The 12126-nt window shown below is 44.0% G+C and overlaps 1 long non-coding RNA gene across 1 annotated transcript; it reads right to left on the bottom strand.

Moving 5' to 3' along the window:
- Window positions 1–923: 923 nt before the first annotated feature.
- On the bottom strand, window positions 924–2581 carry LOC115295162. Its single transcript, XR_003910363.1, has 2 exons — window positions 2409–2581; window positions 924–1153 (listed from the first exon to the last, which is right to left on the bottom strand). It is a non-coding gene; the product is annotated as an uncharacterized LOC115295162 (long non-coding RNA).
- Between the last annotated feature and the right edge of the window lie 9545 nt (window positions 2582–12126).

Genomic DNA, 12126 nt, shown 5'->3' with positions numbered 1-12126 from the left:
GGGAGGGAATATTTGAATGGCTCAGACATTTGGAAAGATGCCCAAATTCACCTGAAATAAGCGAATTGCATATTGAAACTAGCATTAACATGGGATTTCCCCCTACAAAGATCAAATAGTTGTCAGTATACTGAGTTGGCAAAGATATGTAGAAACAGCACGGAAATCTTTCTCCTGAGCATGTAAATTAGAAGAAGTACTCAGGAGAACAATTTGGCCACAGCTATTGAAATTATAAATGCCCATTCATTTGACCCAGCAATTCCACTTTGCTTCTGTAGTTTTTGCATCTGAAACCACCTACCCATATTAGCTATTCAAAAGTAAATGAAACAAATTAACAACTGCTCTCTAGGGAGATGCTAGAGCTTCCCAGGGGAGCCCTCTCGGTGGGGGTTCAGTTTCTTAGTCACACAGGATAGTCAATGTCTGTTTTTTGATCATTAAACAACCGTAAATAGTTCTCGGATGCTGTCATTGTTTTTGTTAATGTTTATTTTTGAGAACGAGCAAGCGTGCGAGCGAGCACCTGCATAAGTGAGGGAGGGGCAGAGAGAGGAAGACACAGAATCCGAAGCAGGCTCCAGGCTCCCAGCTGTCACCTCAGAGCCTGACATCTGGCTGGAGCTCACGAAATCATGACCTGAGTCCAAGTTGGACATTTAACTGACTGAGCCACCCAGGCACCCTTGTCATTTCTTGTTTTATGTCCATTTACGGTGCCTGGTTGGTTAGGAAGGGAAAGTAGAAGAAAATACTGACACTGAAGCATAACCACCCAATAAAGGGTTTGGAAATTTGTCTCCCAGGGCTCCTCAGCAGATCCGTCTTTGGCATTCATCTGAATCAAATTATTTTTAAAGCACAAGATGTCCTGGGTTCTAATTATTGAACAATATTAAAATGAAACAAAAGAGGACTGATTCTTTGCAATTTGGCTTTGGTTTTATTGGAAATGGAGGTTACGTAGAGCCACCCTGCGTTATATGGGCAGACACATGGAGGAAATGCAGTCAGAAACCCTCGCTCCCATCACGTGGAAGCCAGACTTGAGAAGTGTGATGAAGAACCAGATGATTTTTCATGATGCATGAGGCAAGGATGCCACACATCACGTCCGGAAGCAGTTTTTGGCAATTAGTGATGCTGTAACCTGGAAGATAGTATCACATCCACTTTTAAATACATTAATCCCTAAACATAAAGTAACTTGTCATTTCGAATGTGTCCAACAAAACATGCTTAGTGGCAGTTACCTTAGAAAAGCTCAAAATTAGTCTATACATTGTAAGTATTTAATTAAAAATGAACTTTATGAATGGAATAAATCATTTCAAAGATGTAATTTATTTTAAAAATGATTAATGTTTATTTATTTATTTTGAGAGAGAAAGAGAGCAGGGTAGGGGCAGAGAGAGTGGGAGACAGAGAATCTCAAGCAGGATCCATGCTGTCAGCACAGAGCCCAGTGCCAGGCTCAAACCATGAACCCTGAGCCTGTGACCTGAGTCAAAATCACTTAACCGACTGAGCCACGCAGGCCCCCCAATGATGTAATTTTTTAAGTAGTTTATTGTCAAATTGGTTTCCATACAACACCCAGTGCTCTTCCCCACAAGTGCCCTCCTCCATCACCACCACCTCTTTTCCCCCTCCCCCCTCCTCTTCAACCCTCAGTTTGTTTTCAGTATTCAATAGTCTCTCCAGTTTTGCATCCCTCTCTCTCCCCAACTCTCTTTCCTTCTTCCCAATGATGTATTTTTAAACTGAAAACAATGTTGTTACAAAAAACGTGCTGGAATGACCATTTAAAAATATTTCAGGAGATTCCCTAGTATAAATTTTGCGTTTTTATTTAAATTCTAGTTAGTTGACATGTAGGAAAGTGTCAGAGACTTTTGAATGGTTGAGAGACACTAAGCTATGACATTGGCCATGACTTCCTTGGCTTCCAAGATTGAACAGTCAGATGTGTCATCCCTCAGTGTCTAGGGCCGCCCAAATGCTGACCCCCAGGAAAGTACCCAAAGGAAGCCAGACAGGAGTCAAACATTTCCTTGTAGGAAATTCCCTATCTTCAGCCGATTATAAGTACTCATGATCTCACCTGAGCCTTGTAAAACTTCCATTGTCTGTGTTTACCTATTATCTGTTTTTCTATTATCTATCTACCTATCTTCTGTTTGTCTATCTACCTATCTATTTATTTCCACTTTACAGAGAAAAATACTGGGGCCCAGAGAAGTTTACAGCACTTGCCTGAGGTCACAAGGGAGTCAAAGCCGGGTTTACAGCCCTCCTTGACCTGTCACTCAGAGGTGATTGTAACAGTCCTGGTTCCCCCACCCCCCACCCCCTGGCCACCAAACATACACGCTCCCCAGCCCCTTTGCATTCTGAGGACAAACCTGGTGCTTTTGTGATCAAAGTAGCTCAGAGCAATGGTGAGTGGGTCTGGAAGGAAGTCCAAGGCTGAAGGGTTGTTGGCCTGTAGCTTCCTGCGTTGGGGGTTGGGGGGGGGAGGCAGTGGGTACTGAAGTCACCGTCTGCAGTTCCGCTCTGTGAACAAATGGGTGATGTCCAGCGGTCATTGGTGCTTGACAGGGGCCAAGGCCCCTGGAAAACCACTTGACCAGGCTCTGGTAAATGTTTAAGCACTGAGATGGAGGCAAGGAGTGACTCTTGGGGCCGGTGCAGGAAGCGTGGAAAGGGAGACTTTAACCCTAGGAGTGGGTACTCCCTCCCCACCTCTATCGTGTGCCTCAGAGGCCACTAAAGGGCTGCCTGGGTCAGGCTAACAAGGCCCCATCTCAGGAGTCCTGCTCTGACCTTTCAAGTGAGGGGGAGGGGTGAGAGACCCTTGACTCCAGGAGCCCCTCTCCCATCTCTCATTTAATTGAGGTCAGTTCAGTCAGTACTAGGCACTGAATTGGGGCTTAGACAGTTCCCTTCAGGGGGACTGAAAGGAAGTTCTGAGTATGAAGTTGTCTGACTTGATTCCTCCCCATCCCTTCACCACCTTCTAACAGGACCACTCCACAGGCCTCCCATTCCCAGTCCACCTCAGATTCCCCGCAGGCATGGAACCACTGATCCCTGAAGGTTCTAGTGTCCCGTGGCCCAGGCAAGTGGAAAATAAGAATGAGTGTGGCTGAGTCATGGAAGAGGGCATCCAAGCAGGGCCAATGTCCCAGGCCTGCTCTCCCCTTGGTAGAGAATACTGGGCTTCCCAAATGGGCTTGCTGTCATCTTGGAACACTTGGACCCTTTATCACCTTCAGCTTCATCACCACGATTTGAAGGCTGGGCAGGGCATTGCACAAGTGGAATTTCTTTCTAGGTTTTCTGTTCATGAACCAGTGCCCCTGAAGACCAGGAGAGCTCTCTGCCCTATGTTGAAATGGCTGGTTGCCATCTCCTACATACCCTCACTTTCTTCCTTATTATACTACTGTATTGTTGGAAGTGATGGGGCACCCAGTTTAAGACAGACAAATAAGCATTTCCCAGACTCCCTTTCACAGCAAAAGGGCTGATGACACAGTGATGATGGGAGAGGGAAGAGGTTTCAGGGCAAACGCATCAGGATCCTAACTGAGCTGACAGGTGCCTTTTGCCCGATTTCCCACAATCCTTCCTTCCTCAAATTTGGATGTGCTGGCTGGAGCACCAGCTGCCATCTTGGACTATGATGTGACCCTAAAGATAAAAACTCATGCAAAGGATTTAAAGACAGAAACCTGGAAGGAATCTGGGACATCACATCAAAGAGCTGACACTGAAACTCTGGACTAGCTTATCTATGAACTTCTTTTACTTGAGAGAAAACAAAGCTCTGTCTTATTAAGCCACTATCATTTGGAATTTCTCTTACTAGCAACCAAATTCCATTCCTAACTGAAACACTGAGCTTCCCTAAAATTCCCTCCGAATGGGCACAGAGTCCCACTCTCTAAAGATCTCAGCCAAGAGGGGATGATGTCACACACTGTTGTCTCTGGGCAGCGGGCGGATGGACTTGGGGTCCATGGACAGGGGAGAACCCTGTTACATTCTCAACCCTGAGACATCACCTACCATCATGACATCATCATCAACAGATAGGGGGAGTCCTTGTCACAATTTTATCAGAAACAAAAGCCCTAGAGTCAAGGTTGACTTCCAGTCCTGAATCTATAAGCATCATCTCACCCCTCCAACCCCCACTTGTTCACCCTTCCAGAGCCTTCGGGGCTGAACAGCAAAGAACCAGCAACTCTGCCAGCTATCGCCACTCTCTGATGTCTGTCTGAAGCAGGTGCCCCTGTGTGCCCATCACATCTTCCAGGCACATGCCTGGTTTCAGCCACAGCTGTGGTGGACAATCCCATGTAAGCTCAGACTCACACCTCCTCAAGGTGGCTGCTTTCTGCCCCAGAACCTTCCCCAGCATCTCAGCAGAATGAGATTTGCTCAGGTGTCACAGGGGGGATTTGATCCAGACTCATGCGGCCTGAAAGCAGTGGCTCTTAACCCTGGCCACATCGAGATGCGCTGGAAAGCTTTGAAGAAACACTGCCGTGCTTCCCATCCCCAGTTTCCTTTCTCATTGCCTGTGGTGGAGTTTGAGTCTTAGTCTTTTTGAAAAGTTTCCTAGGGAGTCTTAAGTGCAGGTGGGACTGAGAGCCACTGTTCTAAGGCCCAGCATGTTTAATTCCCTCAGCTCTTGGGATTACTCACTATCGACCTTGGCAAGATGGCCAGTTTCTTTGAGCCTCATCTGTAAAGTGGGTTAAAAAAAATACTCTGTCTACCTCACCAGGCCAGTATGCCTAAGTTTCCCTTTTCCACTTCTTTCCTATGCCTCTTCTCTTTCCAGAAGAGTCAGCTGAGAGAGGGAGGCTGTGAGGGGCTAGAGCTACACAGAAGCGCTCTGTCTGATTGGTAAGGACTCAGCTTAAAAGGTGCCAGCACAAGAAGTAAATATATTGGAGATAAAGGGAGCTAATTTCTCACTATCAGAGAGAGTGCTTTATGCACATGGAAAGAGGGACAGCTGGAAGCTGGAGATTTGGCATAGGAACAGGAAGTATTGGTAGGAACACAAGCGTTTAACAGTACCTGGGTGGCTCAGTCAGTTAAGCATCCAACTCTTGGTTTCAGCTCAGGTCAGGATCTCAGGGTTCATAAGTGGGTTCGAGCTCCGCATCCGGCTTTGTGGCTGATAGTGTGGAGCCTGCTTGGGATTCTTCTCTCTCTGTCTCTTTCTCTCTCTACTCCTCCCCCTCTCCCCCCATCAAAATAAATAAATAAACAAACTTTAAAAACAAAATAAAATACATTTACACAGATAGACACTGAAATAGTTATGGGTGTCTCTGTGTGGTACATTATGTATTATGTATGTATGTATGCATGTATACACAGTCAAAACTAATTTTTAAAAATTTAGATACAATTGACATACAACATAATGACTTGATATTTGTATATATCAATTTGTTACCAATTTGTTTTTCTTATGACAAAAACTTTTAAGATCTGCCCTCTTAGCAACATTCAAATATACAATATAGTGTTATTAACTATAGCTACCATGCAGTACATTACATCCTTGGGACTTATTTATTTTATAACTGGAAGCTTAATACTCTCTAGCCCTTTTCACCAATTTAGTCTGCCCATTAACCCCTGCTTTTGGCAACAACCAATCTCTTTATCCATGAACTTGGGGTTTTTTTTTTAAATGTTTATTTAATTTTCAAGAGACAGAGAGAGACAGAGTGTGAACAGGGGAAGGGCAGAAAGAGAGGGAGACACAGAATCCAAAGCAGACTCCAGGCTCTAAGCTGTCAGTACAGAGCTGACACGGGGCTCGAACTCACAGACCATGAGATCATGACCTGAGCCGAAGTCGGACACTTAACCGACTGAGCCACCCAGGTGCCGCAGGGGTTGTGTTTTTTAAGATGCCTCACATAAATGAGATCATATAGGAGTGCTGGATGGCTCAGTCGATTGAGTGTCCGACTTCGGCTCAGGTCATGATCTCACAGTCTGTGAGTTCAAGCCCCATGTCTGACTCTGTGCTGACAACTCAAAGCCTGGAGTCTGCTTCGGATTCTGTCTCCTTCTTTCCACCCCTTCCCCGTTCATACTCTGTCTCTCTCTCTCTCAAAAATGAATAGACATTTAAAAAATGAGACCATACAGTTATTTGTCTTTCTCTGACTTATTTCATTCAGTATAATGACCTTGAGGTCCATCCATGTTATCACAAATGGCAAGGTTTCCATCCTTTTTAGAGGTGATAATATTTCAATATCTTGCATACACGTAAAACAATTCTTCATCCATTTATCCATCATTGATGGATACTTGGGTTGCTTCCATATCTCAGCTATTGTAAATAATGCTCCAATAAACATGAGGCTGCAGATATCTTTATGAGTTAGTGTTCTCATTTTCTTTGGATAAATACTTAGAGGTGAGATCGCTGAGTCATAGGACTGTTCTACTTGTACTTTTTTGAGGAAACTGCATACTGTTTTCCATAGTGGATGTTCCAATTTACATTTCCTCCAACAGTGCAAAAAGCGTTCCCTTTTTTTCACAACTTTGCCAACCAACCCTTGTTTCTTGTCTTTTTGGTGAGAGTCGCTCTAACCACTGTGAGAGGCTAGCTCATTGTGGTTTTGATTTCCACTTCCCATCTCCCTGATGATGCGTGGTGTTGAGCCCCTTTTCACGTACTCGTTGACCGTCTGGACACCTTTGCAAATAAGTCTTTCAGATCCTCTGCCCATTTTTAATCCGATTGTTTTTTTGCTATTGGGTTGTATGAGTTTTGATCCTTATTATTCACAGATTCCATATTTGCAAATTCACCTATTCACTAAAATGTATTTGCAACCTCAAAGTAAACAGTTACAGCATTTTGAGGTCACTCACATGCACAGAGGTGAAAGTTTTTAGTTTGCCCATGAGCATCTTCTCAGCTAATGTCAAACAAGAAAAGCTTTATCTCCTTGGTTCAACCTTCATACTGTAAATGAGTATCCTTTTCATTGTCTATTTAGTGCCACCTTGTTCTCATTTTTGTGCTTTTTGTTGGTGATTTTGCTGTTTAAAATGGACCCCAAGTATAGCACTGAAGTGCTATCTAGTGTTGTGAGTCCAAGAAAGTGTGATGTGCCTTATGGAGAAAGTATATGTAAGACAAGCTTTGTTTGGGTGTGAGTTATAGAGCTGGTGCTGGGGAGTTCAGTGTTCATGAGTCAACAATATATATTAAATAAGATGCCTTTAAACAGAAACACACATGAAACAAGGTAATATATTGATTGATTAGTGAAGATGTTGTGACCAGAGGCTCACAGGAACCTAACCTTGTATTTCCCCTAAGAGCAACGGTTCAGTGATCATTAATTCAGTGTTGGTGAACTTTATAAAACACAATCACTGTGAATGAGAGTATGTCTTAGCTCTATCTTTTCAGAGGGGGTAGAAGTAGTGACACCCCTATAACAACAACTCACTGAGCACCCAACTCATTTAGATCTTGGTTTCTAAATACCATCCTCCACTAAAAGGAACCAGGACTCCCTGTAGATGTGGCTGATTCCAAGGCTGGAGCAGCGGGGTGCAAATGATCCTGGAATGCCTTATTGTACCAAAAATTAAGGAAATGCTCAAGGAGTGATGGGGACATGGCAAAGGACACAAGGAGCCAGCTCAGAGGGGGTCTATCTGGTCCAACTTGGGATAATTTGAACATCAAAATAAATAATAATATTAATGCATCACAACCAATTAAATAAAATAGGAATTTCTGTGTCCACTCTGATAGGAACAAACAGATGGGAGGAGAGAGGAAGGTTTTTCTTGCAGTCAAATGCCAGCTAACAAATGGTAGGAGGAGGGTGGTGCAGTCAGTTAATTGTCAGACCCTTTCTTTAAAAAAATTTTTTTTTTACATTTATTTAGTTTTGAGAGACAGAGTGAGGCAGTGTGAGCAGGGGAGGGACAGAAAGAAAAGGAGACACAGACCCCAAAGCAGGCTCCAGGCTCTGAGCTGTCAGCAGAGTCCGATGTGGGGCTCAGATCATGACCCGAGCTGAAATTAGACACTTAACCGACTGAGTCACCCAGCCACCCAAGTGTCAGACTCTTGATCTTGGCTCAGGTCACCACCTCACGGTTCGTGAGTTTGAGCTCAGCATCAGGCTCTTCCCTGACACTGTGGAGCCTTCTTGGTATTCTGTCTCTTGTGCGTGCATAATGCACTCGCTCTCTCTCTCTCTTTCTCTCTCTCAAAATAAATAAGCTTTTAAAAAAATGGTAAAAGGAATGCTGAAAATAGAAAGATTCCCATTTGGCAACCATGATAGTGGTGTTGATTCAGGAGTTGTCAACAGGTGTTAAAACTGGTGGGCAGAGGTTCGATGAGGATCAGGATACTGGGATAATTTCATAATTCATGAAGCGGAGATGGTGAATTTTTGGTATGGAAGCCTGACAGACACCAACCTGACCAAGGGAAATAGACACAGACTCATATCTGTGGTGCTCTGGTCCAGAATGCACACATGGCCTAGGGCTGCTCAAGAGAAAGCATCTGATGAACCAAAATGAAGAATAGAAGGCCTGAACTTATTAGGTCTGGGAAGGACTCATAGGAAGGAATGATGGAGTAACTCTTCTAGATTGAAGGAGATGGATGGGACCTGACAACGAAATGTGGTACATGATCCTGGATTCCATCCTGGGCCACAAAAGGAAAAAGACAGCTGGGGCAGTGGACAGCATTTGAACAGGGTCCGTGGGCTGAATGATAGTCTTTACCAAAGTCAATTCCTTTACCTGGACAGCTGTTGAGTGATTCATTTGGGAGATTATTCTTGTATTTAAGAGAGAGAGGAACATTGTGTCTGCAGTTTCCTCTTAAATCCTGAAAAAGATTAGCGGGTGTACATAAAGAGAGAGGGCGACAAAGCAAATATGGTGAACTGTTCAAGAATCTGGGTGAAGGGACAAGGGAATTCTTAGTATTGCAACATTACTGTAAATCTGAAATGACTTCAAAATAATTTTTTACAAAAAGGAGTATACCCAAATGCTTTGGAAAATGCAGAGAAGGCTAAGAAGGGGACTGTTGTTATACTTTTTTTTAGAATGTGGGATTATTCCAAAAGGGTGTGCTGTGTGTGGGGGGTGGTGTTGCCATGGAGTGTGTGCTTATTTATTTTCCATCCTCTGGATTAACCCCTTCTCCCCCAGGGCAACAGGAGATGCAGTCTGCACTATGAAGAGGGAAGGGCCGCACCTGGGCAAACACTAAGCCTGGGTTCAGCTGAGATGAAGCCTGCACCCCAGTGTTTATGACTCGTCAGGCCTTATCACCCCTTCCTGTCGCTACTGAGTGTTTCCCTGCCATCTGTTTATACAGACACTAATAAAACAATACAGCCTCATGTCTTGCTTGCTCAGAGCTTTGGGAATATCGATACAGTGATGCTGGCTAGAACAATTTGCTTTCTGCTTCCCCAGCTGAGTATTTCCATGCCCTCTGCCTCAGATGAGATGGAGGACCCAAAACAGACAGTACGTTCATGGCAGTGTGGGGTTTACTGCAATTCGATGTTAGAGGTACTTATTATGGGGCCTAAAGTGGGCAAATCTGATGCAAGGCAAAGAACAGGAATTCCTTTAACCTCTACTGTGTAGGGAGCCTGCTATCAGGCACAGAGAGGTGAGAAAAAGGAAGGGCACCATACCACTGCATTGGCATCATCATCATCATCATCATCATCATCATCATCGTCATGGTTATGGGTTGAGTAGTGTCCTCTCCAAAACGCTGAAACCCTAGCTTTCAGTACTCAGAAATATGACTTTGTCTTGAAATAGGGTCTTTGCAGATGATCAAGGTGAGGTCAATATAATTGGTGTCCTTGGGAAATCTGGACACAAAGGGAGATAAATACACACTAGGAGAATGCCACATGAATATGAAAGCATATTCATGTGTCAACAAACCAAAAAATGCCAAAGATTGCCAGCAAAGCACTGGAAGGAAGTTAGGAAAGAGATATGGAACAGACTCTCTTACTTTCAGAAGGGTCCAACTTTACCAACACCTTGATCTAAGGCTTCCACAGACTGACACAATCAATTTCTGTTGTTTAACCTACCTGTTTGTGGTGCTTTGTTATGGCAGCCCCAGGAACTGAATACAACCTCCATCACCAGGAACAGCAGCATGACCTCCACCACTACTTTCATCTTCCTCATCATCCTTACCGTCACCATCACCATCACCATCCTCATCATCACCGTTATCTCACTAACTTTGATGAAGCTAGCCACCATCCACCACTGTTCTGAGCACTCTGTTGATACAAACTCATCCAATCCTCACAGCAACACGGTGAAGTGGGTCCTATTACTATCTCCATCTCCCATGGAATATGAAAAGAAAGCTCAGAAAGGTTAAGTCATCTTCCCAAGGCCACACAGCCAGAAAGTGTGTGCACAGTGATTTAAACATTATCCTGGGTCTATTCCTTTCCTCTCATGTCAACAACCATCTTCCTCTCCATCCATCAGCTGGTGTGAATGGGTCCTGTGCTCAACTCCTCCTGCCAGAAACGTTTAGTTGAGCAATGCTTCAATATCATCCCCATGTTTCTCAGGTCTTGAAGGACACATATAGGTGCGCGTGATCATCATGTACTCGGGGCGTGCCATGCATGGAGTCTTACCCCCAGTCCTGGTCTGCTCTTCGCCCTTAGAGTGCCTATGTTCCCCACAGACAAGATTGTTCCTGTACTGATGCTAGCAACCATCAGCAGATGTGTCAATCACCTTTGGATAGAGTGTTCAGGTAGATTATAATGGTTTGTTTTTTTTATTGCTTCAGGTGATAACCAGGGGTATTAGCCAGGTATATGTAATCATGACTCAGAAGGAAATCAATCTGAGCTATGTACAGGTATTCTCAATGACTATCAGAAATGGTGCAGGGTGTTTGAATTTCCACCAGCAAAATGAGTGTGTATGGTTCTTAACACTTCCCGTCATGCCCAGCACTCTTCTTGCACATAATTCCATTGATGTTTTGTTGAATTATTTTGATGTGTTTCCAATCCAACCAGAGCCCATCATCTTCTTTATTTATCAAAGTTACTTGTCCTTCTCCTGTCCCTTTCCATCTCTTTCCTAACATTTATTCCTTTTGGAAAAGGTCAGTAATGATCAGTTTCAAAAACTGTAATAGTGTCCTTGGGTTTGTGTCTATAGTTGATACTATTGTCCAACTGTTGCAGAGCCTCTACTGTTTGCAGTGCGGAACCTGCAGGTGTTTGCAGAGCTTATCACTTTTTGCAAAGCCTGCAGCTGTTCACACATCCCGTAGATGTTTGCAGAGCCTGTCCTAAGTTGGAGAGCCTCTAGTTTGTAAAAGTTTAAAAATTTTAAAACATAATTTAAACTTATAATTTCTCTAAAAACATAGCTGTTTAAAGAACTTGAAGGGGTTTACAGAGCTGACTACTGTTTGTAGAGACTAGCTCTCTGTGGAGCTTTTCGTTATTTGTAGGTCTGTAGCTTGAAGAGCTTATCAAAGGCGATCAGAATGGCTTCTGGCTGAGCTTTCCTCCCTGAGTGAACAATGGACACATCTTGTTAAAGCACAAGCTATGTGTCCAATGTGATGCCAAGAGATTCGAAGGTTACAGAGGTTTGGAGAGAGGTCCCTGAAAGAAGAGGTTTTCGTATATTTGGAGAACAATCATGAAGCATACATGGGCAGAAGAACAATCCACTAAAGGGTCACAGGGTTGAGTGGATGTCAGTGCTCCAGGATCAGCCCAGTTGGTCTCGGCACATCCCTGGAACAGCACAGCTACAATGCATGCAGACCCCTCCCCTGTCATGCTCTATCCCCATCCCAAGGCCTTTAAGCCACACACACCCTCTGCATCAAACCAAATGACACAACGATCTCTTCCCTTTTCATTCTCTCATTAAAACTCCTTTCTCTCAGGTCTGGATCCTAGCTAACCCTGAAGGACACATAGGAACTACGAGTTCTTAATCCCTGGGATGTGCTACCACAAAGGAACATTTGCGTTTTGAAATAAGAAC

Source organism: Suricata suricatta, chromosome 7 (genome assembly GCF_006229205.1).
Source record: "Suricata suricatta isolate VVHF042 chromosome 7, meerkat_22Aug2017_6uvM2_HiC, whole genome shotgun sequence".
NCBI lineage: Eukaryota > Metazoa > Chordata > Mammalia > Carnivora > Herpestidae > Suricata > Suricata suricatta.
Note: the sequence above shows the minus strand (reverse complement) of the source record. Positions and strands in the feature narration are given on the sequence as shown.